The sequence below is a fragment of the Equus caballus genome, chromosome 13 (assembly GCF_041296265.1).
Source record: "Equus caballus isolate H_3958 breed thoroughbred chromosome 13, TB-T2T, whole genome shotgun sequence".
Classification (NCBI taxonomy): Eukaryota; Metazoa; Chordata; class Mammalia; order Perissodactyla; family Equidae; genus Equus; species Equus caballus.
This window is the reverse complement of record NC_091696.1, coordinates 28380154-28404915: the sequence shown is the minus strand read 5'-3', so window position 1 is coordinate 28404915 and position 24762 is coordinate 28380154. Positions and strand designations below refer to the sequence as shown.

Sequence of the window (24762 nt, the reverse complement as noted above, 5' to 3'; positions counted from 1 at the left end):
ATCTTCTTCCCTTTGCTCTTTGCCTGATAGCCTCCTTTTCAATTCTCTGGTCTCAATAAATTTCACTTCCTCGGAGGGACTTTCCCTGACCTCTTGAATGGGAAGTGGTTGCCCCCTACCTGCCTTCTTCACCTTATCACACTTTGCAGTTTTTAATTTGTTTGTTTACTTTTTTTTTATTATCTGTCTCTGTCGTAGATGGAAAGTTCCTTGAAGACATAGACTACCTCTTTTCTTGTCCATTTTTGTACCCCTGACACTCAGCAAAAAGTCTGGCACATTCTAGGAACCCAGCAAAATACTTGGTAAATGATTAATCCTCCTAGAAGCCTCTGACATATCATTTTACAGATGAGGAAACCGAGGCTCAGCCAGGTCATGTCACTTACCCGAGGCACCTCAGCTTAGTGCCACAGTGGTGACCTGGCCACAGTGGTCAGGCCCAAGCCTGACTGAAACATTCTTTCCACTCCACTCCTTCGCCTGTCCCCTTCAATTTACAATGAATAGAGCTGCCAGATCAAGCCTCTGTTCAACACTATGTCGTAGTCACTCCTTTGTTCAAAAACCTTTGATTCTCCAATACCTAACACATTCCATCTAAACTAGTGTGCTCCACAGTCTGGCTCCATTACTCCCTAGTTTATGGTACTCTTCCTTCCTGTCTCCTTACACTCTGTTCACTTTCTGCTGCTTCCAGATGCCTATAAACCCAATGCCTCTCCCCTCTGCCTGGGAAATCCAGCCTCATTAAGGGCTCAGCTCTCTTAAGTGCCATTTCTTGTTACTCAACTCCTTCAACGTCCAAATAGCAATAAAATCAGCTTCAGCATATCGTTATATATGTATATTATAGGGGAAGAAGGAGAATTCTGCCCCTCCCCCCACTTCCCTCTGGTTCTTATGGCTAATCAAAAAATTAGAATGACATAAGGCAAGTTAGCTGGACAAAATAAAACAAAGTTTAATATGTATACTTGGGAGAAATCCAGGAAACTGAGCAACTTTCCAGAATCGCCGAAGTTGCCATGTCAAATACATCTTCAGCTAAAGACAAAGGAGGATGTTGACAGTAGTGGTTTGGAACTTCAAACAGGAGGAAGGCAATTTACATAGAGAGGGAAATGCAGATGTTTATTAGACAGCTGTTTGCTGGGCCACCTATAGAGAATGTGGGCTGAGAGACAGAACTTTGATGAAAGTGGGCTTGTGGGTGCCTTTTCTGTTGCCCCTGTTTTACACTGTACTATGGTTGTCTCACGGTATTAGCTCCTTCCCGGAACAGACCTTCTATCTTAAGTTCTTTCAGGCATGTTGGGGGAAGGTCAAATGTTATTCTTGAGTCTTCTGAGCCTTTATTGTCTTCAGTTCAAAATAATCTGCGTACCAGAGTGCCACATCTTGGAGCAGCCAGCCATGAACCCCATCTGTAGACGTATATGTTTGTTTTTTCTTGCTTGTATCCTGTGTTAGTCTTATGTCACTAACTTTGTTGGGAGGAGGTCATGCACCCCTCTAGAGCTGATCAGAATGGGAGGGGAGGACATCTTTATAACTCAGCCTGATTCCAATATTTGCCCCTAAAGGAACATATGGTTTTCATTCCCCACACCTGCCCACCCCTGGAGAATCCACTTTTCTGGATGGGAGTGTATTGGCATAGGAAAAGGGCAGAGAACCGCTGCACAAAATGACAAAGAGGAACCACGGCACAGCTGGCCTGAAGAAGCAGGGGCTGTGGTATCTCCATCCCTTCTGACGTCCCTTCTTGCACAAAGCCTTGTATCTTTCTAGTCTGAGCACATTGTGTTTGAGGCCTGTGAAGGAAAACATTTCTGTTCCATATGACATCTTAGATCACCTTTATGAAGATGACTATATTTGTGAAATGTCCTGATTTGATGGAATCAAATGGAACTCCTTTTGAACAAATGGAAGATGGCTGGAGTTGAATTGAAAAGAGGTAACTGGGTAAGGGACCAGGGTAGATATGTGGCCTATGGCTATCAGAGAGCTTCCTAGAGCCAGCATAGCCATGGCCACAGCCAGCAGGTGAACCTGGGAAGCCAGGGAGAGGCTGCTGTCCTCAGTGGCTACAGGAGAAGCTTGGAGAGAGCATCACCCATGAAGAATCATAGAATTTTAAAGTGAGGAATAAATCTTAGTAATCACTTAGTTAAGCAATTACTTTAATAACACCTATCAAGAACTTCTCATGGTCCAGGCCCTGTGCTGACCTCTTTACATGTTTAAATTCATTTAATTCTCATAATCAACCTCTGGGATGCATACTGTTACTACCCACATTTTACAAGATGATGAAACATTGGCTCAAGGGGGTAAAGTACCCAATACAGCTAGTGAATGAGCAAATCGGGATACAAATACAGCAACCTGGCTCCAGAGCCTCCGCCCTTAACCACTCTCTACCTCTCAATAATCATCATTATACTAGAATAGAAACTGGTCATTAGCATTGAGTGACAGCTATTTAAGTACCTCCCTTGTGCTTAGTAATTGAGTGTGCCAAGAAGTATAGGCAGATCACTGCCCTTGGAAAATGATGGTCTTGGTTAAAATTTTTTAAAAAGCGCATAAAATAATTATTTCAATCTCTAGCTGACAAAACTTATAGTACTACCTACCAAAACCTGGTAGCTAGGTGATAGATAAGTAATGGTCTAGGCAAGTTTCCATGCAGTGTTGGCCCAAAATCTGTATTTCTAGGGAGCTAAAACTCCTAGGGCCCTCTGGGCTTTTTTCTCTAGCAAGGTCAGTATTTTCAGGCTTGAGTTCCCTTTTCTGCTTGCTTGTTACTATCCTACAGTCTTCTGCAGAGACTTTTCATGTCTTTGCATAAAGCAGAGCGCTCCCTTAGTTACTCTGAACTGGGCAAAAGAGGCAATTTTTATTCATTTTGGGTTTAAGTGCTAACAAGGTAGTTCATTATTTAGGTATTGAGTGTGTGTGTAATCTTGTTAGACATAAATGACTTTGATCCTCCCTTTGGAGTTTGTTGATTATTACTGAAGATCCAAAATTGAATAATTTTCACAATAAAACCATTATTTTTGTTGTTATATACTGTAGAAACGGCTTTATGCATGGCCTTGCCCTGAGGAGGAAGACCCAACATGCCCTCTATTGGCCAAACATGGAATGACTGCTGAACCTATGAAAAAGTTTTAACGTTGAAAGAAGGAAATAATCAGGAATGTGTGCAAAGCTTTCTCTACAGAGATGCCCATTGCAATGTAATTTATACAAACAAGAAATTGGAAACAACCTAACTAAAGAGGATATTAGTTAAATGAATTATGGTACAGCCACATAACAATACTATTTGGCTAATATTGTAGAAAAATATTTAATAACATGGAAAAATGTTCACGTTATATTAAGTGAAAAATCTGAGATCATGAAGCTGTTTAGTATGATCCCACTTTTATTATTTGAAGGATCGCCAGGAAAGTAAATAGAATAGCTAAATTGATAGACAGCTGAAAGGATGTGTGCCAGAATGTCCCCAGTGGTGTCTCTGTGTGGCGGAGTTGTGAGGATCCTTGTTTTCTTCTTTCTGCTTAACTCTATTTCTAAATGTGCTACGGTCAACATGAATTACTTTTGTAAAAAACATTATAGAGTTTTTTTAAAGAAAGAAATCGTGAGATTGAACCCCAAAACTGGGGTCTAGAGTTGCGCTGTCACTTCCCCAAGACTACACGTCTCGTTAGACCTCAAGTGGACCTGCAGTTCATTGATTTTCTGATGTCTTATTATTTAGCCAACTCTTTTGAGCAAAACTAGTGATATTAATAATCTTCAAGACTTGACTATTGATTGTTCTTCACAAATGGACAACTGAGACTTGAATCAGAAATGAAAGCAAGGTATCAGCTAGTAGGAGTTTCAGATGAAGCACATTTGAACAGATTGCGGTGGGTTAGCATTGACTCATTTCTCTTATGCAGGGGGTGGCAAGCTACAGCCAGTGAGCCCAATCTGACCACACTATCAGTTACGTCTTGTCTATGACTGCTTTCCTTTAACAGCAGCAGAGTGGAGTAGCGACAGAAATTGTATGGCCTGCTAAGCTGTAAATATTTACTATCTGGCCCTTTGCTGCCGATCTTGCCTCTTATAGGTTATTTTAATCCTCTGTTGCCTCAGGTTTTTTTAATGAATGTCTCACTATGCCTTAATGTTTCTAGCCAACCGAAAAGACTCTCAGCTGGCAATTGCAAACACGTCAGTGCTAGGAAGCACCCCCACCCCCACCCCCGCAAATGGCAAATTGTTTTTCCCTGATGCCCTTTTATTACCTCAGAGAAGCAGGCCCCTCCCAGCCTCAAATTTAATGCATTTTCTAAGTGGGTTGGGATGCCTGGGGGAAGAAGGGCTGTGGAACGGGAGAGAGGCCCCAAGAGATGGGGACATTAGGAGATAGGGTGCATTTTATCAGGGCGTAGAGGATAATATATTTCCAGTTAAATTCTTTGTCCACTGGGTGGAATCATATTGAAGTAATAGATATTTAAACTATGAAGTGCTCAAACCTGAACTGATCGACCAGTGAAAATGCCACACAAACTGGGCATGAGGTGGCAAGGAGAATTGGGGAAGTGGCTGCAACACACTCACCCACCTACTGATGAGATTTGACCGTAATGCTTCCAGAAGTGAATGGAACAAGAACTCAGAGACATAAGAGATGAGAAAGTAATATGCCGTAGTAGGTAGGACAACCATGGACCTGCAAACCAAATTCGTAAAAGACTATTTTCGTGGAATTCTGGATGTTTTATTTTTGCGTGTATATTTTATGTGATTTCTGTTTTATTATAATTAAATGATAAATGAAAATATAAAACAATAGTCATTAAAAGCCTATATGTAAAGAGCTTGGGATGGGAGCACTTCAGGGCCCATGTCATCTTGCACAGTGAAGATATCCATGATTATTAGTGTGCACCCCAAACTAAAGAGCCCTCCCTTAATGGTCTGCTCTGGGTAAGACCCCTAAGACATCCCACTACTTGAGGGGAGCTCCTTCCCACCATCCCAGCATGATGGCATCCTGGAATTCCCCACCTTTATGATATTAATAACAGCAATTCATGCTTCTATATTACTAAGAATACCAATAAAATAGATTTTAAAAAATCTATGGAGAAGTAATTATTTGAACATGATCATAGCACAAATTTCTTTCATGTGTTCATCTCCTGAGTTCCTACTATGTACCTACTATGGGCCTTAGAGATAGTATTTATTAAAGAGATTAATAAACAGCAAAATGGATGCCCTCACCCTGCTTTTTGACATCCAGAAAGCTAGAGATCAACACTGGAACCTCTGCTACAACCGCAGCAAAAAGGAAAAGTTTTAACACTTCCACGTCCAAGTTTACCCACCAAAAGAGCAAGAAGCATGGCCTCCAACTCAGTGTGCACTTTCCCCCTCCAGATCGCAAGGGCATTGATGAAAGGGCTTGGTGAAAGTTAGATCACCTGTGGAACCCGGGATACACGATACTCTGGGAAAAGTAGCTTTTAGATTTTAAGCTTCCAGCACTCAGTGAGGCACACTTAAGGGGGTCAGAAAAGAGGTGAGAGAACCACTCTGAACAGCCACATTTACCAAGTGGACAATGGGAAGAGAATTCCAGGCTAAGGAATAGCAGTAGTTTATGAGTGGGGTGATTCAGAGGCTGGGGGGAGCTGAGCTGGGTTGAGAGCAAGTGAGCCCTTAGTCAAGCTTTTGTGCCTTAGGAAGCTGCTGGCTAACAACCTCCTCCTCAAGGATGGGAGGGCAAGGGAAGGCCAACCTCCAACTCCCTCTCAGTCACACTTTTCCCTTTGTACCCCATGAATGAGGAAAAGGAATTGAGAGAATTTGAAGAAATAAAGGACGATAAACTGGTGGGAAGATGCTGAGTTAGGTTTTGGACATATTAAGTTTGAGATCCCTTGGGGACATCCAGTTAGAGATGCCAAGTAGTCAATTTTATGTAGGATAAGGATCTGAAGTTTGGGGGGAAAAGCTGAGCTGGAAATTTAAATTTGAAAATCTTTAATGTATGGTGGTTGAAACCAGACGAGTAGATGGAATGACCTTGAGAGTGCATGTGGAATGGGAAAGAAGGAAACCGAGGACTAGTTTTGGGATCCAACATCACTGAAGAAAGGAAAGGGAGGAGGGGCCTGCAAGGGAGAGGGAAAACAATTGGAAAGAGTAGGAGAGCCAGAGGAGAGTCATGGAGTTCAAAAGAGGAAGGGATTTTAAGAGAGAAACTGGTCAATGGTGGCATGCTTCAGACAGTTCAAGAAAGACAAATCTTTGGGCTTGGCAATTAGGAGAAAATGCTGATTCTTGGGGAGAGTAGTTTCAGGGAAGTGATGGGTCAGAAGTCTAACTTGCAATGGGGATAAGGAAGTAGAAGAAGCAAGTTTGAACTATTCTTGTGAAGATGTTGACTACAAAGGGACAAAGAAGGTGTGTTATGTAGAGAAAAATGCAGGATTGAGGGAAAGTTTTTGTTTGTTATGATAAGAGAGACTGGTACATAAAATAGGCCGCAGCAAAGAAAACCATATAGAGGGAGAGACTAAAAATTCACGAGAGAGTGGGCAGGACCAAGATGGCGGAGTGAGTGGGCTTCTTTGTCTCTCCCCCTTCGAATCTACAACTAATTGGACATTCACCAATTAACAAAGGATATCCAGATAGCATCTCAAGATGCCTGAGAGACTCGTGCTGCTATACATCGGAAGGCGGACGGACTTCTCCCCTGGAGGAGGTGGAAATAGGTGAAAACTCTCCGACCCCCGGCCCCCAGACAGCCTGGTATCTGCAAGAGGCTTTCTTCCAGCAGACTCCCCCATAGCATCGCCACGCACCAAGGGCAGGAGTGTGCACTCACTGGCGGAGCAATGGTGGAAACAGGTGACAACAGCCCTACCTAAGCCCCCCGTGATTACACCTAAGCCCAGGGGGAAACTCCAGGGTCCCACACCCACCGGCAGGGAAAGCCTCTGCTCGCCATTAGCAGAGAGGCCCCTCCCAGCATTCAGAACAAGGGGAAGCTCCCAGGGAGCAGATTCCCTGGCAGGGCACCAGCCCATCAGCTGCTGCCAGGTCCACGGTCTCCGGCTGTGCACAGACGGTGCAGGAGGCACCCAGACTTCCCATGGACGTGCTTGGGGACTGGGTGGAGCTCCAGCACTCGGCTCCATGGCCCAGGGGGAAACTCCAGGGTCCCACACCTGCTGCAGGGAAAGCCTCTGCTCACCATTAGCGGGGAGGCCCCACCCAGCATTCGGAACGCCAGGAAGCTCCCAAAGAGCAGAATTCCCCACAAGGCAGCAGCCTGCCAGCCACCGCCAGGCCCACGGACTCTGGCCATGTCCCAGACGAGGCAAGGGGCTCCCAGAGATTCCGTGAGAGTGGTGTGGGGTTGGGTGGAGCTCCAGTGGAACAGCTACGTGGCCCGGGGGGAACTCCAGGTTCCCACAGCAGCCTCAGTGAAAGCCTCTGCACAGCACTAACTAGTGGAGAGGTCCCGACCGGCAATCACAAGGCTGGAAGGTCCTGGGGCAAAAGTAGCACAACGAGGTGAGCTAACCACAGATTGCAGAAGATACCCATAGCTCTGCTTGGACCTATAGTGGACAAGTGTGATCTTGTGGGCTCTGACAGTGACAAAGCTGTGATTATAGGTGATCCTGCTCCCGGCTGCTGGGAAAGCCCATAACACTGCTGCAGACCCCAAGGAGGGAGCGCGTCTAGGAGGGCTGCAACAGTAGGCACCAGCAGCCTGAGGCCCCCTTGCAATTGCCCCCACAACTGACAAGGGATCCCACAAGACCACTGTGACTACGAGGAGAGGCCTGGGTCCACTCAGTAACAGCTGACAGGGTTCCTGGTTGGTGCAGTCTAAACAGCTGCTCCCCCCCCCCACAACACCAGTTGCAACAAGTGGAAGCAGCGACTAAACTCTATCTTGATGTGGAGGCACAAATCCATGCCATCAAGCAGTATGAAAAAATATATTAAATCTCCAGAACAGAAGGAAAATGATAAGCACCCAGAAAACAATCCCAAAGACAATGAAATCTATAACCTAAATGATGATGATTTCAAAACAGCCATTATTAAAAAACTCAATGAGTTAAAAGAGAATTCAGATAGACAACTCAATGAGTTCAGGAGCTATGTCACAAAAGAGCTTGATACTATAAAGAAGAACCAATTAGAAATACTGGAGATGAAGAACACAATGGAGGAGATTAAGAAAAATCTGGACTCTCTGAACAGTAGGGTTGATAATATGGAGGACAGAATTAGCAAAATGGAGGATAGGAATATAGAAATGCTGCAGACAGAGGAGGAGAGAGAACTAAGACTAAAAAGAAATGAAGAAACTCTCCAAGAATTATCTTACTCAGTTAGGAGATGCAACATAAGGGTTATAGGTATACCAGAGGGAGAAGAGAAGGAGAAGGGGGCAGAAGGCCTGTTCAAAGAAATAATGGCTGAGAACTTTCCAAACTTGGGAGGAGAGATGGAACTTCATGTGACAGAAGCCAATAGATCGCCAAACTTTATTAATGCAAGAAGACCAAGCCCAAGGCATATAGTAGTGAAGCTAGCAAAAGTCAATGTCAAAGAGAAAATACTAAGGGCAGCCAGGCAGAAGAAAATAATTTACAAAGGAAACCCCATAAGGCTCTCAGCAGATTTCTCAGGAGATACCTTACAGGCTAGAAGAGATTGGAATGAAATATTCAAAATTCTGAAGGACAAAAACCTGCAGCCAAGAATACTCTACCCAGCGAAAATATCCTTCAAATACGATGGAGAAATAAAAACTTTCCCAGATAAACAAAAGTTAAGGGAATTGATTGCCACAAAACCCCCTCTTCAAGAAATGCTCAGGAAGAACCTCATACCTGAAAAATCAAAAAAAGGAAAGGGGTTACAAAATCCAGAACAAAGGAGATAAGCAGAAGGACAATAACAGAAAGTAGCAGCTCTCCATCACACCAGGTTAGCAAAAGTTAAATAAAAGATTAAAGATAAACAGAACAGAAACACCAAGAATAAATATAACCTAGTCATTTTAACCACAAACTCACAACACAAAAAAGAAGAGAAAAAAAAATCTGACAATAACAAGCTAGAAGGGGAAGAGAAAAGGGTAGGAACGTTTTAATTTAAAGAAATAAGAGGCTATCAAAGAAAGGACTATCTCATCTATGAGATGTGTTATACAAACCACCTGGTAACCACTAAACAAACAACAAGAATAAAGACACAAATTACAAATAAGAAGAAAGCCAATACAGAAATTTACCTACTTGAATTAGGAATCCAAAAATCATGGGATGAGAAACAAAGGAAATGCAAAACAACTGGAAAACAAGTAATAAAATGGCAGCAGTAGGCCCCCATGTATCAATAATCACTCTAAATGTAAATGGATTGAACTCTCCAATCAAAAGACACAGAGTGGCAGGATGGATCAAAGAATAAGATCCAACAATATGCTGCCTCCAGGAAACACACCTCAGCCCCAAAGACAAACACAGACTCAGAGTGAAGGGATGGAAGACAATACTCCAAGCTAATAATGAACAAAAGAAAGCAGGTGTTGCCATACTTATATCAGACAAAGTAGACTTCAAAGCAAAACAGATAAAGGAAGACAAAAAGGGGCAGTATATAATGATAAAAGGGACACTCCACCAAGATGACATAACACTTATAAATATGTATGCACCCAACACAGGAGCACAAAAATTTGTAAAGAAACTATTAACAGAGCTAAAAGGAGACATCAACAAAAATACAATAATAGTAGGGGACCTCAACACTCCATTAAAACCAATGGATAGATCATCCAGACAGAAACTCAACAAGGAAATTATAGAATTAAATGAAAAATTAGACCAGATGGACTTAATAGATATATATAGAACACTTCATCCAAAAACAGCAGGTTACACATTCTTCTCAAGCGCGCATGGAACATTCTCAAGGATAGACCATATGTTGGGAAACAAAGCAAGCATCAATAAGTTCAAGAGGGTTGAAATAATATTGAGCATCTCTTCAGATCATAATGCTATGAAACTAGAAATCAACTACAAGAATAAAGCTGGGAAAGGGGCAAAAATGTGGAGACTAAACAACATGCTACTGAACAAACAATGGATTATTGAAGAAATAAAAAGAAGAAATCGAATATTATCTGGAGACAAATGAAAATGAAAACATACCATACCAACTTATTTGGGACACAGTGAAGGCAGTCCTAAGAGGGAAATTCATTGCAATACAGGCTCACCTCAATAAGCAAGAAAAATCTTGCATAAACAACCTCAAACGACACCTAACAGAATTAGAAAAAGAAGAACAAACAAAGGCCAAAGTCAGTAGAAGGAGGGAAATAATAAAAATTAGAGCAGAAATAAACAATATTGAAACAAAAAAGACAGTAGAAAGGATCAATGAAACAAAGAGTTGGTTCTTTGAAAAAATTAACAAAATCGATAAACCCTTAGCCAGACTCACTAAGATAAAAAGAGAGACATATCAAATAAATAAAATTAGAAATGAGAGAGGAGAAATCACAACAGATACCAAAGAAATACAAAGGATCATAAGAGAATACTATGAACAACTATACCAACAAATTGAACAACCTAGAAGAAATGGATAAATTCCTAGACTCATACAACCTCCCCAAACTGAATCAGGAAGAAATAGAGAATCTGAATAGACCAATCACAAGTAAAGAAATAGAAACAGTAATCAAAAACCTCCCCAAAAATAAGAATCCAGGACCAGATGTCTTCTCTGGAGAATTCTACCAAACATTCAAAGAAGATTTAATACCTATCCTTCTCAAACTATTCCAGAAAATAGAGGAAGATGGAGCACTCCCTAATACATTCTATGAAGCCAACATCACCCTGATCCCCAAACCTGACAAGGACAACACAAAGAAGGAAAATCACAGGCCAATATCACTGATGAACATAGATGCAAAAATCCTGAACAAAATTTTGGCAAACCGAATACAGCAATACATCAAAAAGATTATACACCATGATCAAGTTGGATTTATACCAGGGACACAGGGATGGTTCAACAACCGCAAGTCAATCACATGATTCACTACATTAACAAAATGAGAAATAAAAACCACATGATCATCTCAATAGATGCAGAGAAAGCATTCGACAAGATCCAACATCCATTTATGATAAAAACCCTGAATAAAATAGGTATAGAAGGAAAGTACCTCAACATAATAAAGGCCATATATGACAAACCCACAGCCAACATCATACTCAACGGACAAAAACTGAAAACCGTCCCTCTCAGAACAGGAACAAGAGAAGGGTGCCCACTTTCACCACTCTTATTCAACATAGTACTGGAGGTGTTGGCCAGAGCAATTCGGCAGGAAAAAGAAATAAAAGGAATCCAAACAGGCAACGAAGAAGTAAAACTCTCGCTGTTTGCAGACGACATGATCTTGTATATAGAAAACCCCAAAGAATCCATAGAAAAACTATTAGAAACAATCAACAGCTACAGCAAAGTTGCAGGGTATAAAATCAACATACATAAATCAGTAGCATTTCTATATGGTAACAATGAACTAACAGAAAAAGATCTCAAGAACTCAATCCCATTCATGATAACAACAAAAATAATAAAATACCTTGGGATAAATTTAACCAAGGAATTGAAAGATCTATACAACAAAAACTACAAGACTTTCTTGAAAGAAATCGATGACAACATAAAGAGATGGAAAGACATTCCATGCACATGGATTGGAAAAATAAACATAGTTAAAATATCCATACTACCAACGCTTTCCCAATCAGAATCCCAATGACATTCTTTACAGAAATTGAACAAAGAATACTAAAATTCATATGGGGCAACAAAAGACCACGAATTGCTAAAGCAATCCTGAGAAAGAAGAACAAAGCTGGAGGCATCACAATCCCCGACTTCAAAACATACTACAAAGCTACAGTAATCAAAACAGCATGGTACTGGTACAAAAACAGGTGCACAGATCAATGGAACAGAATTGAAAGCCAAGAAATAAAACCACACATCTATGGACAGCTAATCTTTGACAAAGGAGCTGAGGTCCTACAATGGAGAAAAGAGAGTCTCTTCAACAAGCGGTGCTGGGAAAACTGGACAGCCACATGTAAAAGAATGAAAATCGACCATTCTTTTTCACCATTCACTAAAATAAACTCAAAATGGATCAAAGATGTAAAGATTAGGCCTGAAACAATAAGTCTTCTAGAAGAGAATATAGGCAGTACACTCTTTGACATCAGTTTCAAAAGAATCTTTTCGGACACGGTAACCCCTCAGACGAGGGAAACAATAGAAAGAATAAACAAATGGGACTTCATCAGACTAAAGAGCTTCTTCAAAGCAAGGGAAAACAGGATTGAAACAAAAAAACAGCCCACTAATTGGGAAAAAAAAGTTTACAAGTTATATAGCCGACAAAGGGTTAATCTCCATAATATATAAAGAACTCACACAGCTCAACAACACAAAATCAAACAACCCAATGACAAAATGGGCAGGGGACATGAACAGACATTTCTCCAAAGAAGATATAAGGATGGCCAATAGACACATGAAAAGATGCTCATCACCACTAATCACCAGGGAAATGCAAATCAAAACTACACTAAGATATCACCTTACACCTGTTAGAATGGCAAAAAATATCCAAAACCAAGAGTGACAAATGTTGGAGAGGCTGTGGAGAAAAAGGAACCCTCATACACTGTTGGTGGGAATGCAAACTGGTGCATCCACTATGGAAAACAGTATAGAGATTTCTCAAAAAGTTAAAAATAGAAATACCTTATGACCCAGCCATCCCACTACTGGGTATCTATCCTAAGAGCCTGAAATCAGCAATTCCAAAAGTCCCATGCACCCCTATGTTCATCGCAGCATTATTCACAATAGCCAAGTCATGGAACCAACCTAAGTGCCCAGCAACTGATGATTGGATAAAGAAGATATGGTGTGTATATATATATATATATATATATATATATATATATATATATACAATGGACTACTACTCAGCCACAAAAAGGACAAAGTCGTCCCATTCACAACAACATGGATAGACCTTGAGGGTATTATGTTGAGTGAAATAAGCCAGACAGAGAAGGACGAACTCTGTATGACTCCACTCATAGGTGGTAGTTAACATATAGACAAAGAGAACTGATCTGTGGTTACCAGGGGAAAGGGGGGATGGGGGGAGGGTACTAGGGGTGAAGTGGTGTACCTACAACATGACTAATAATGATGTACAACTGTAATTTCACAAGGTTGTTAACTATCATAATCTTAATAAAAAAAAATTCATGAGAGAGAAGGGTTAACTGATGGAGCAAGGTACAATCCTGGAAAGTGAAAGCCCCAATGTAGGAATTAACCTTAAACACAGAGAAGAGAAACTTCTCCAAAGCTGGAGGGAAAGAGATTTTGCAGATAGAGTTAACTAGTTAAGTTGTAGATGAGATGCTAGGAAGTTGAGGGAGCTTTTCATGCCTGATAGCCTACATTTCTCTATGCAATAAAAGCAAAGTTGTTATTTGCTGGAAGGAGAGGGAATTTCCTGGAGTGAGGAGGGGTTTTGAAAAGGATGGTAACATTGGAAATAGAAAAGAGAGCTGATACACTGAAAACTATAAGATATTGATGAAAGAAATTGAAGGAGACACAAATAAATGGAAAAAATTCCATGCTCATGGATTGGAAGAATTAATACTGTTAAAATCTCCATACTACCTAAGCAATCTACAGATTCAATGCAATCCTTATCAAAATTCCAATGGCAGTTTTTCACAGAACTAGACCAAACAATTCCAAAATTTGTATGGAACCACAAAAGACTTGGAATAGCCAAAGCAATCTTGAGAAAGAAGAACAAAGCTGAAGGCATCACACTCCCTGATTTCAAACTATATTACAAAGCTAGAGTAATTAATCAAAACTGTATGGTATTGGCATAAAAACAGACATATAGATCAATGGAATAGAATAGAGAGCCCAGAAATAAACCCCTACATATATGATCAATAATTTATGACAAAGGAGCCAAGAACATACAGTGGGAGAAAGGACAGTCTCCTCTATAAATGATGTTAGGAAAACCAAAGAGCAACATGCAAGAAAATGAAACTGTACCACTATCTAACACCATACACAAAAATTAACTCAAAATGGATTAAAGACTTGAATGTAAGACCTGAAACCATGAAACTTCTAGAAGAAAAGAGGTGGTAAGCTCTTTGACATGGGTCTTGGCAATGATTTTTTTGGATTTGACGCCAAAAGCAAAGGCAACAAAAGCAAAAATAAACAAGTGGGATTACATCAAACTAAAAAGCTTCTGTACAGCAAAATAAACCATCCACAAAATGAAAAGGCAACCTATGGAATGGGAAAAAATATTTGAAATAATGTATCTGGTAAGGAATTAATATCCAAAATATATAAAGTACTCATACAACTCAATAGCAAAAAAACCAAACAATCTGATTAAAAAATGAGAAGAGGATCTGAATAGACGTTTTCCCAAAGAAGAATAGAGATGGCCAATAGGTATATGAAAAGATGCTGAACATCACTAATCATCAGGGAAATGCAAATCAAAACCAAAATGAGGAGCCAACCTGATGGCATAGTGGTTAAGTTTGCAAGCTCCACTTCGGCTGCCCAGGGTTCAAATCCCAGATGCGGACCTACACACCACTCATCAAGCCATGCTGTGGTGGCAATCCACAAACAAAATAGAGGGAGATTAGCACAGGTGTTAGCTCAGGGAAAATCTTCCTCACCAAAAAACACCCAGAATGAGATATCACCTCACACCTGTTAGAATGACTGTTATCAAAAGACAAAAAATAACAAGTATTGGTGAGGATGTGGAGAAAAGGGAACCCTTGTGCACTGTTGGTGAGAATGTAAATTGGTGCAGCCACTATGAAGAACAGTATGAGAGTCCTCAAAAAATTAAAAATAGGAGCTGGCCCCATGGCAGAGTGGTTAAGTTCAGCATGTCCCACTTCTGCAGCCTGGGTTCAGTTCCTGGATGCAGACCTACACCACTTGTTAGTGGCTATGTTGTGGTGATGACCCACATGCAAAATAGTGGAAGATGGGCACAGACACTAGCTCAGGGCTAATCTTCCTCAAGCAAAAGGAGGAAGATTGGCAATGGATGTTAGCTCAGGGTGAATCTCCCTCAGGAAAAAGAAAAATTAAAAAAAGAACTACTATATGATCCAGCAATTCCACTTCTGGGTATTTACTTTAAGAAAACTAACTCGAAAAGATATATGTATCACTACATTCACTGCAACATTATTTACAATGGCCAAGAAATGGAAACAACCTACGTGTCCATTGATGGATGAATGGATGAAGAAATTGTGATATATATATATATATATATATACAATGGACTATTATTTAGCCATAAAAAATAATGAAATCTTGCCATTTGCAACAATATGGATGGACCTTGAGGGCATTATGCTAAGTGAAATAAGTCAGTCTGAGAAAGACGAATACCATATGATCTCACTTATATGTGGAATCTTAAAAAGAAAAAAAAAAAAAGCACCAAGCTCATAGATACGGAGAACAGATTAATGGTTGCCAGAGGTGAGGGGTGGAGGGTGGGCAAAACAAGTGAAGGGAGTCAAAATGTACAAACTTCCAGTTATAAAATAAATAGGTCATGAAGATGTTATGTACAGCATGGCAACTATAGTTAATAATTGCATATTTGAAAATTGCCAAGAGAATAAATCTTAAAATTTCTCATTACAAGAAAAAACTCCACAACTATGTATAGTAACCGATGTTAACTAGACTTACTGTGGTGATTTCTTTGCAATATATACAAATATCAAATATTGTACACCTGAAACTAACGTTATATGTCTATTATACCTCAATTAAAAAAAAAAAGAGAGAGAGAAAAGGGCCAGCCTGGTGGCATAGAGGTTGGGTTCACATGCTCTGCTTTGGCAGCCTGAGGTTAGTGGGTTCAGATCCCAGGTACAAATCTACACACTGCTCACCGACCCAGGCTTTGACAATGTCATACATACAAAATAGGGAAGATTAGCATAGATGTTAGCTCAGGGCCAATATTCCTCACTGAAAAAAAAGAGAAAAGAGAGCTGACTAGAAGAAACACATGGATGGATACCCTGATGAAACTGGGAGTTAATTATGTGTTTGTAGGTGTAGCAATTCACATGGTGGTGGCACCTACCCAGAGGTAGAGCACAAAAGGTTGATAGGTTAATCTAAGGTTATTGGTTTTGTAGGGTGGTCAAGTGCTGAAGAGGGAAGGAACACATGTACTTGTTCCCCAGAGAGATGTTTAAATGGACACATAGGGTCTTGGTAGGACAAGGGAGAAAATAAAGTCAAGTGATTAGATACTTGAGAGAAAAGGGTGGGAGGGCAAGGGACTTTCAGTCTTAAGGAAGTAGAAAAGAAGGTAAACCAGGTTTGGGGACATTAAGTCAAGAAAACAAGGAAATAGTTGTCAGAAAAGTGAGGAGAGTGGTGACCTCTGGGAGAATGGAGGTTGTCTTCATCAGGGAGGAACGCTTGGAGAGTGTGAGAGCTGGCAATGTTCTATTTCTTGATTGAGTGGTGGTTATATGAGTATCTCCTTTATAATTATTCTTAAAACTGTATATATATGGTTTTGTACTTTTCTGTACCATATATTCCAAGCAAAAAAGAAAACATGCATGGACTAATACACACCATATTTAGGAGGGAGGGGAGTGCAATTAGGGAGCATGTGCAGATACAATTTTGTTTGTAATATTGTATTTCATGAGCTGGGAGGCGAGTACATGGGGTTTCATTTATTATTACCTATAATTGTTTATATGTCTAAAATATTTAAATGAAAATTAAAACTAAAAGAAGGTTATGTTGAAAAGATGGGTACTTTTGTTTCTGTTTTTATTTCCTTTATTGTTGTTAAAGTATTTATTCAATAAATTAGAATCAAGAGAGAAAATTCAGGAATCAGAAATTTGGAGATCTGTCAGCATTCAAAAGTTCTTTTCTTTGGGGAAGCATGGAGAATGGAATCCAGTTTATTAATCTCAAGGTTTGGTTCCCCGTAGGACTGTTTGTTTGATTGATTCTTGGAGGACAAGTAATCCCAGGGCTATAACTGCCTGTGCTCTGAGAGCAGCCCCCACCTCTGCATGGGTATGTATTACCTATTCCTCCCTTGAAGGCCCACAGACCCCTCCCCGCAGCCCACATGTGAACCAGCCTGGGAGTCACTCTGCTTGGCGGTGGGGATACCTGCTGCCAGCAAACTGCCCTGCTTTCCCAGAAAGTCTGCTCCAACCCTTTCCTACTCACTCAACAAGTCCTCAGCCCAGGCTGCTGAACACTGTGAGACCCTTAGAGATGCCTCATGGGCCACTTCAGAGGACAATGAGGGTGAGTGAGTGGGACTCTGGGCCTCCAGTCCAACATCAGTCTGATAATACCTGCTTATATCTGTTTCCCCCCGTATAAACAGAACCAACTGGGAAACTACATTCCCAAAGGAAACCCTCAGCAGAAATGGAAGACGAAAACTCCAATACAGTCAGCAACATAGAACTGATTGCACATGGATTTTCCTACCTCCTGAGCCTCTAGGGCTCCCTTCCCATTTTGTCTATACAGCCTTGCTGTAAGGTGTTGGAACAAATGTCTCCCTGATAGCCCCTAGTGCTGTGGTTTTCTTGTATGGATTCCTAGGGGAGAGGCCAACTGGAAGAGCGGATAATTGGAAGGAAGCTGGTCCAGGTAACTCCTTGTTGAGTTACTTAATGAACCAACCCAGGATCCCTACTCAGACTTCTTGTTATGAAAGATAATAAAATTCTTTTATTATTTAAAGCACTTTGGGTTGTGCTTTCTCTTAAAGCTGAAGCATCCTAATTGTCATGAGGATGAAAAGAGGGAATTTTGTTATAGATATTGTTGAGAAAGGCTGGGGCAAGTAGTGATAGATAGGAGAAGGCCTCAGGGGAGCTTCTTTAGGATAGTGCTACTCAAAGTGTGGTTCATGGACCTGCAGCATCAGAATTCCCTGGGAGTTTGTTCAGAATGCAAATTCAAGGGTTTCACCACAGACTGAGCAAATCAGATTCTCTGAAGGTGGGATTGGGAATCTGTATTCTTAACAAGATCCTCCTCCAGTGATTTTGATGCAACTAACTTTGGAGAACACAGTGACCTAGAAACTCCTATAGGTGGGAGTGTGATGGGTCCAACAGAGGACATGCTGTGCCTCTAGTTCATTGCTGACCTCCTCGAAGCTATTCTAATCCTCTAGGCCTCAGTTTTATTTTCTGTCACAACAGTGTGAGAATCAAATGAGGAATGGATATAAAAATCATTTGAGGAGTGACATCAGCATGGTGGCAGAATGAGGTCTTCCTGTAGACTCTCCCCGCTAAGATACAACGAAAAGAATACTCATAAACCAACAGATGACACTCACACAGCACAATAGACATCTGAGAGATCCACACGGCCATATGTCTGAAGGTGGAGGTGATGGATCCCTGGAAGGCAGTGAAAGGAGGTAAGGGTATCTCCTCTCCCTCCCCCAATGGTAGTGACTTAGGGTGCAGGACTGCATGTGGCTCTGAGGAGAGGGGGGAGGGGCAGGTCTCTATGGGAACACCTTCAGTCTTGGACTTGTCCATGGGAAAGCTCCACACCAAGGAGGCTAAGCAATTGCAGGGGCATCTTCACCAAGCCCAGCACCATAGGAAGGCAGACAGTGAATGCAGAGCAGGAGCACCCCTGGGATCACGCATGCAAAACAAAGCACCTCTCCTCCACCTTGTGCACCAGCTTTGCCAGTCAGCCAGAGCAGGGAACCCCTTCCAGAGTGCCTGCACATACGTTTGTAAAGCAGCAGTGGTGAGTGGGCAAACAGAGATGGGCCCTGTCAACATAGTTTTCAAAGGTCAGGCATAGCTGCCAGGGATCACGGCAGGCTCAGAATACACAGCTCCTGCCCTGATCATTTGTGGCAGCAGGTGGAATCTGCGACCAGAAACTACCACTATGCAAAGGCACAAATCCACCCCATCAAATAGTATGAAGAGGTGTATTAACACTCCAGACCAGAAGGAAAATGATAACCACCCAGATATCAATCCTGAAGGCACAGAAATTTACAATCTAAATGACAGAGAATTCAAAATAGCTATCATAAAAAAATTCAATGAATTACAAGAAAACTCAGAAAGATAGTCCAATGAAATCAGGAATAAAATTAATGAAAAGAGGGAACTCTTCACAAAAGAGACTGAAACCATAAAAAAAGCCAATCAGAAATGTTGGAGATGATAAACACACTGAAGGAAATAAAGAAAAACTTGGAGTCCTTAAATAACAGCTGACATTATGGAGGACAGAATTAACAATTTAGAGGACAGAAATATGCTGAAGCAAATGCTTCAGATGGAGGAGGAGAGAGGACTAAGACCAAAAAGAAATGAAGAAATTATGAGAAATATCCAACTCAATGAGGAAATGCAACATAAGGATTATAGGTATTCCAGTGGAAGAAGGGAGGGAGAAAGGAGCAGAGAGCTTGTTCAAAGAAATAGATGAGAACTTCCCAAACCTGGGGAAGGAGCTGGAATTACAACTAAAAGAAGTTAATAGAACTTCTAATTAAATCGATGTAAAAAGATCTTTTCCAAGGTACATATTAGTAAAACTGGATAAGTTAATGACAAAGAAAAAAATATTAAGGACAGCAAGACAGACAAAAATAACCTACAAAGGAACCTCTATCAGGCTTTCAGAAGATTTCTTAGCAGAAACCTTACAGGCTAGGAGAGAGTGGAATGATATACTCAAAATCAGAAAGACAAAAACTTTTAGCAAAGAATACTCTATCCAGTGATAATATCCTTCAGATATGATGGGGAAAAAATAACTTTCCCAGATAAATAAAAGCTGAGGGAGTTCATTGCCACAAGACTCCCCCTGCAAGAAATGATCAAAAAGGTCCTCATACCAGAAAAAAAAGGGGGAGGGGGGCTTACGAAGCCTTGAGCAAGGAGATAAGTAGGCAGACATAATCAGGAAATTGCAGCTCTCTATCAGAACAGGCTAACTAACACTTAATTATAACATTGAAGATAAAGGGAAGGAAAACATCAAAGATAACTATACCACTTCATTTTAAACACAAAACAGAATAAGTTGTGACAACAATAACTTACATGGGCATGAGGAAAGGGATGGAACCTGCTTAGGCTAAGGAAATAAGAGGCTATGAGAATGGATGACCTCATCTATGAAATCTTTTATACACACCTCACAGTAACCACTAAATAAAAAATCAGAACACAGACACAAATGATAAATAAAGAGAAAACTATCATAAAGAAGACCAAACTGAATTCGCAGTGCAAAATACATGGGATGAGAACAAGGGAAATACAGAATAACTGGAAAATGTGATAAAATGGCAGCATTAAGCCCTCATACATCAATAATCACTCTAAATGTAAGACACAGAATGGCTGGATGGATTATAAAAACAAGACCCGACAATATGCTGCCTCCAGGAGACACATCTCAGCTCTAAGACAAAAACAGGTTAGAGTGCAGGGATGAAAGATGATACTCCAAGCTAATGGCAAACAAAACAAAGCAGGTGTTGCCATGCTTATATCAGACAAAGTAGACTTCAAGATAAAAAAGGCAATGAGAAACAAAGAGGGGGAGTATATAAAGATAAAAGGAACACTCCACCAAGAGGACATAACACTTATAAAGATATATGCACTAACACAGGAGCACCAAAGTATCTAAAGCAACTATTAACAGACCTCAAAGGAGATATTAACAGCAATACAATAATAGTAGGAGACCTTAACAAACCACTTATATCAATGGATAGATTCATCCAGACAGAAAGTCAACAAGGAAATAGTGGAATTAAACAAAAAACTAGATCAGATGGAGTTAATGTATATATATATAGAACACTCCATCCAAAATCCCCAGAATACACATTCTTCTCAAGAGTACATGGAACATTCTCAAAGATAGATCATATGTTGGGAAACAAGGCAAGCCTTGATAAATTTAAGATTGAAATCATATCAAGCATCTTTTCTGACCATAATGCTGTGATATTAGAAATCAACTACAAGGAAAAAGCTGGGAAAGTGACAAATATGTGGAGACTAAACAACACGCTACTGAACAACCAATGGATCATTGAAGAAATTAAAGGAGAAATCAAAAAACATCTGGAGACAAATGAAAATGAAAATACATCATTCCAACTCAAATGGGATGCAGTAAGAATGGTCCTAAGAGGGAAATTCATGGCAATACAGGCCTACCTTAACAAACAAGAAAAATCTCAAGTAAAGAATCTTAAACTACACCTAACAGAACTAGAAAAAGAAGGACAAACAAAGCCCAAAGTCAGGAGAAGAAGGAAAATAATAAAAATTAGAGCAGAAATAAATGAAATTGAAACAAAAAAAAAAGTAGAAAGGATCAATGAAACAAACAGCTGGTTCTCTGAGAAGATAAACAAAATTGACAAATGGTTAGCCAGATTCACTAAGAAAAAAAGAAAGAAGACGCAGATTTAAAAAATTAGAAGTGAAAGAGGAGAAATTACAATGGATACCACAGAAATACAAAAGATTACAAGAGAATATTATGAAAAACGATATGCCAACAAATTGGACAATCTAGAATAAATGAAATAGTTTTTAGACACATACAACCTCCCAAAACTGAACCAGGAAGAAATAGAGAATCTTAATAGACCAAACACAAGTAAGAGATTGAAACAGTAACCACAAACCTGCCCCCCAAAAAAAGTCCAGGGCCAGGTGGCTTCCCTGGAGAATTCTACCAAACATTCAAAGATTTCATACCTATTTGCAAACTATTCCAAAAAATTCAAGAAGACAGAACACTTCCTAACACATTCTACAAGGCCAACATCACCCTGATCCCAAAACCAGAGAAGGACAACCCAAAGAAGGAAAATTACAGGCCAGTATCGCTGATGAACGTAGATGCAAAAATCCTCAACAAAATATTTTCAAACTGAATACAGTAATACAGTAAAAGGATCATACACCATGGCAAGTGAGATTTACACAAGGGATGCAGGGATAGTTCGACATCTGCAAATCAATCAGTGTGATACACCACATTAACAAAATGAGGAATAAAAACCACATGATCATCTCAATAGATGCAGAGAAAGCATTTGACAAGATCCAACATCTGTTTATGACAAAATCTCTCGATAAAATGGGTATAAAAGGAAAGTACCTCAACATAATAAAGGCCATATATGACAAACCCACAGCCAACATCATACTCAATGGGGAAAAACTGAAAGCCATCCCTCTGAGAACAGGAACAAGACAAGGGTACCCACTCTCACCACTCTTATTCAACATAGTACTAGAGGTTTTGGCCAGAGCAATTAGGCAGGAAAAAGAAATAAAAGGTATCCAAATTGGTAATGAAGCAGTGAAACTCTGTTTGCAGATGACATGATTTTATATATAGAAAACCCTAAAGAATCCATTGTAAAACTATTAGAAATAATCAACAACTATAGCAACGTTGCAGGGCACAAAATCAGCTTACAAAAATCAGTTGCCTTTCTATACTCTAATAATTAACAAACAGAAATAGAACTCAAGAATACAACCCCATTAAAATCACAACAAAAAGAATAAAACATCTAGGAATAAATTTAACCAAGGAGGTGAAAGACCTATACAATGAAAACTATAAGACATGACTGGAAGAAATCAATGATGACATAAAGAAATGCAAAGATATTCTACATATATGGATTGGAGGAATAAACATAACTAAAATGTCCATATTACCTAAAGCAATCTACAATCAGAATCAATCCAATCAGAATCAATGCAATCCCAATCAGAATCCCAGTAACATTCTTCCCCGAAGTAGAATAGAGAATCCTAAAATTCATGGGGGGCAACAAAAGATCCCGAAGAGCTAAAGCAATCCTGAGAAAAAAGAACAAAGCCAGAAGCATCACAATCCTTGACTTCAAAATGTACTACAAGGCTGTAGTAATCAAAACAGCGTGGTATTGGTACAAAAACAGACACACTGATCAATGGAACAGAATTGAAAGCCCAGAAATAAAACCACACATCTACGGACAGCTAATCTTTGACAAAGGAGCTAAGAACATACAATGGAGAAAGTAAAGTCTCTTCAATAAGTGATGTTGGGAAAATTGGGCAGCCACATGCAAGAGAATGAAAGTAGACCATTATCCCTTGTCATACAGAAAAATTAACTCAAAATGGATCAAAGACTTGAAGGTAAGATGTGAAACCATAAAACACCTGGAAGAAAATATAGGCAGTACGTTCTTTGACATCCGTCTTAGAAGGATCGTTTTGAATACCATGTCTACTTGGACAAGGGAAACAAAAGAAAAAATAAACAAACGGGACTTCATCAGACTACAGAGCTTCTGCAAAGAAAAGGAAATCAGGAACAAAACGAAAAGACAACCTACGAACTAGGAGAAAATATTTGCAAGTCATATATCCAACAAGGGGTTAATCTCCAAAATTTATAAAGAACTCACACAACTCAACAACAACAAAAACAACCCAATCAAAAAATGGGCAGAGGATATGAACATTTTTCCAAAGAAGAAATATGGATGGCCAACACTATTCAATATCACTAATCATCAAGGAAATGCAAATCAAAACTACAATGAGGTATCACCTTACACCTCTTAGAATGGCCATAATTACAAAGACAATAAACAACAATTGCTGGAGAGAATGTGGAGAAAAGGGAATCCTCATACACTGCTGGTGGGAATGCAAACTGGGGCAGCCACTATGGAAAACAGTATGGAACTATCTCAAAAAATTAAAAATCAAAATACCATTATGACCCAGCTATCCCACTACTGGGTATTTATCCAAAGAACTTGAAATCAACAATTCAGAGACTTATGCACCCCTCTGTTCACTGCAGCATTATTCACAATAGCCAAGATGTGGAAGCAACCCAAGTGCCCATCAACTGATGACTGGATAAAGATGTGGTATGTATATATATATAATGGAATACTACTTAGCCATAAAGAAAAAGACAAAATTATCCCATTTGCAACAACATGGATGGACCTTGAGGGTATTACGTTAAGTGAAATAAGCCAGACAGAGAAAGACAAAGACGGGTAGGATTTCACTCATAGTAGAGGATAAACAAACACATGGACAAAGAGAACAGATCAGTGGTTACCAGAGCGGAAGGGGTTGGAGGGTGGGCCTAAAGGGTAAAAGGGCACGTATGTATGGTGACTGACAAATAACAATGTACAACTGAAATTTCACAATGTTATAAACCATTACGACCTCAATAAAATTAAATTTTTTTAAAAACGGTTTGAAGACGTAAAACGATCCCTAGAAGAGCCCCTGTGCTGCCCCGGCCCCCACCAGGGGACACAACGCCCAAGGATGCAGACAGGTATGTTGGATGGTGCTGGACTCCGCCTCACCAGTCTGTGAGCTTCTTTGGATGGGGTCTGTCTCCATTTGCGTGTCCAGCTACCCA

At 40.1% G+C, this 24762-nt stretch overlaps 1 protein-coding gene across 5 annotated transcripts in view; it reads left to right on the top strand.

Moving 5' to 3' along the window:
• Positions 1 to 18021, top strand: part of TPST1 (tyrosylprotein sulfotransferase 1) — a 187860-nt gene extending 169839 nt beyond the window's left edge. For 3 of the 5 annotated variants that reach the window (XR_011424635.1, XR_011424636.1, XR_011424637.1), the window contains 2 exons: positions 17244 to 17331; positions 17654 to 18021. The gene's annotated coding sequence lies outside the window, so the exon portion shown is untranslated. The remainder of the gene's footprint in view (positions 1 to 17243; positions 17332 to 17653) is intronic. The other 2 variants (XR_011424633.1, XR_011424634.1) reach the window with 2 other exon arrangements.
• The last annotated feature ends 6741 nt before the right edge of the window (positions 18022 to 24762 follow it).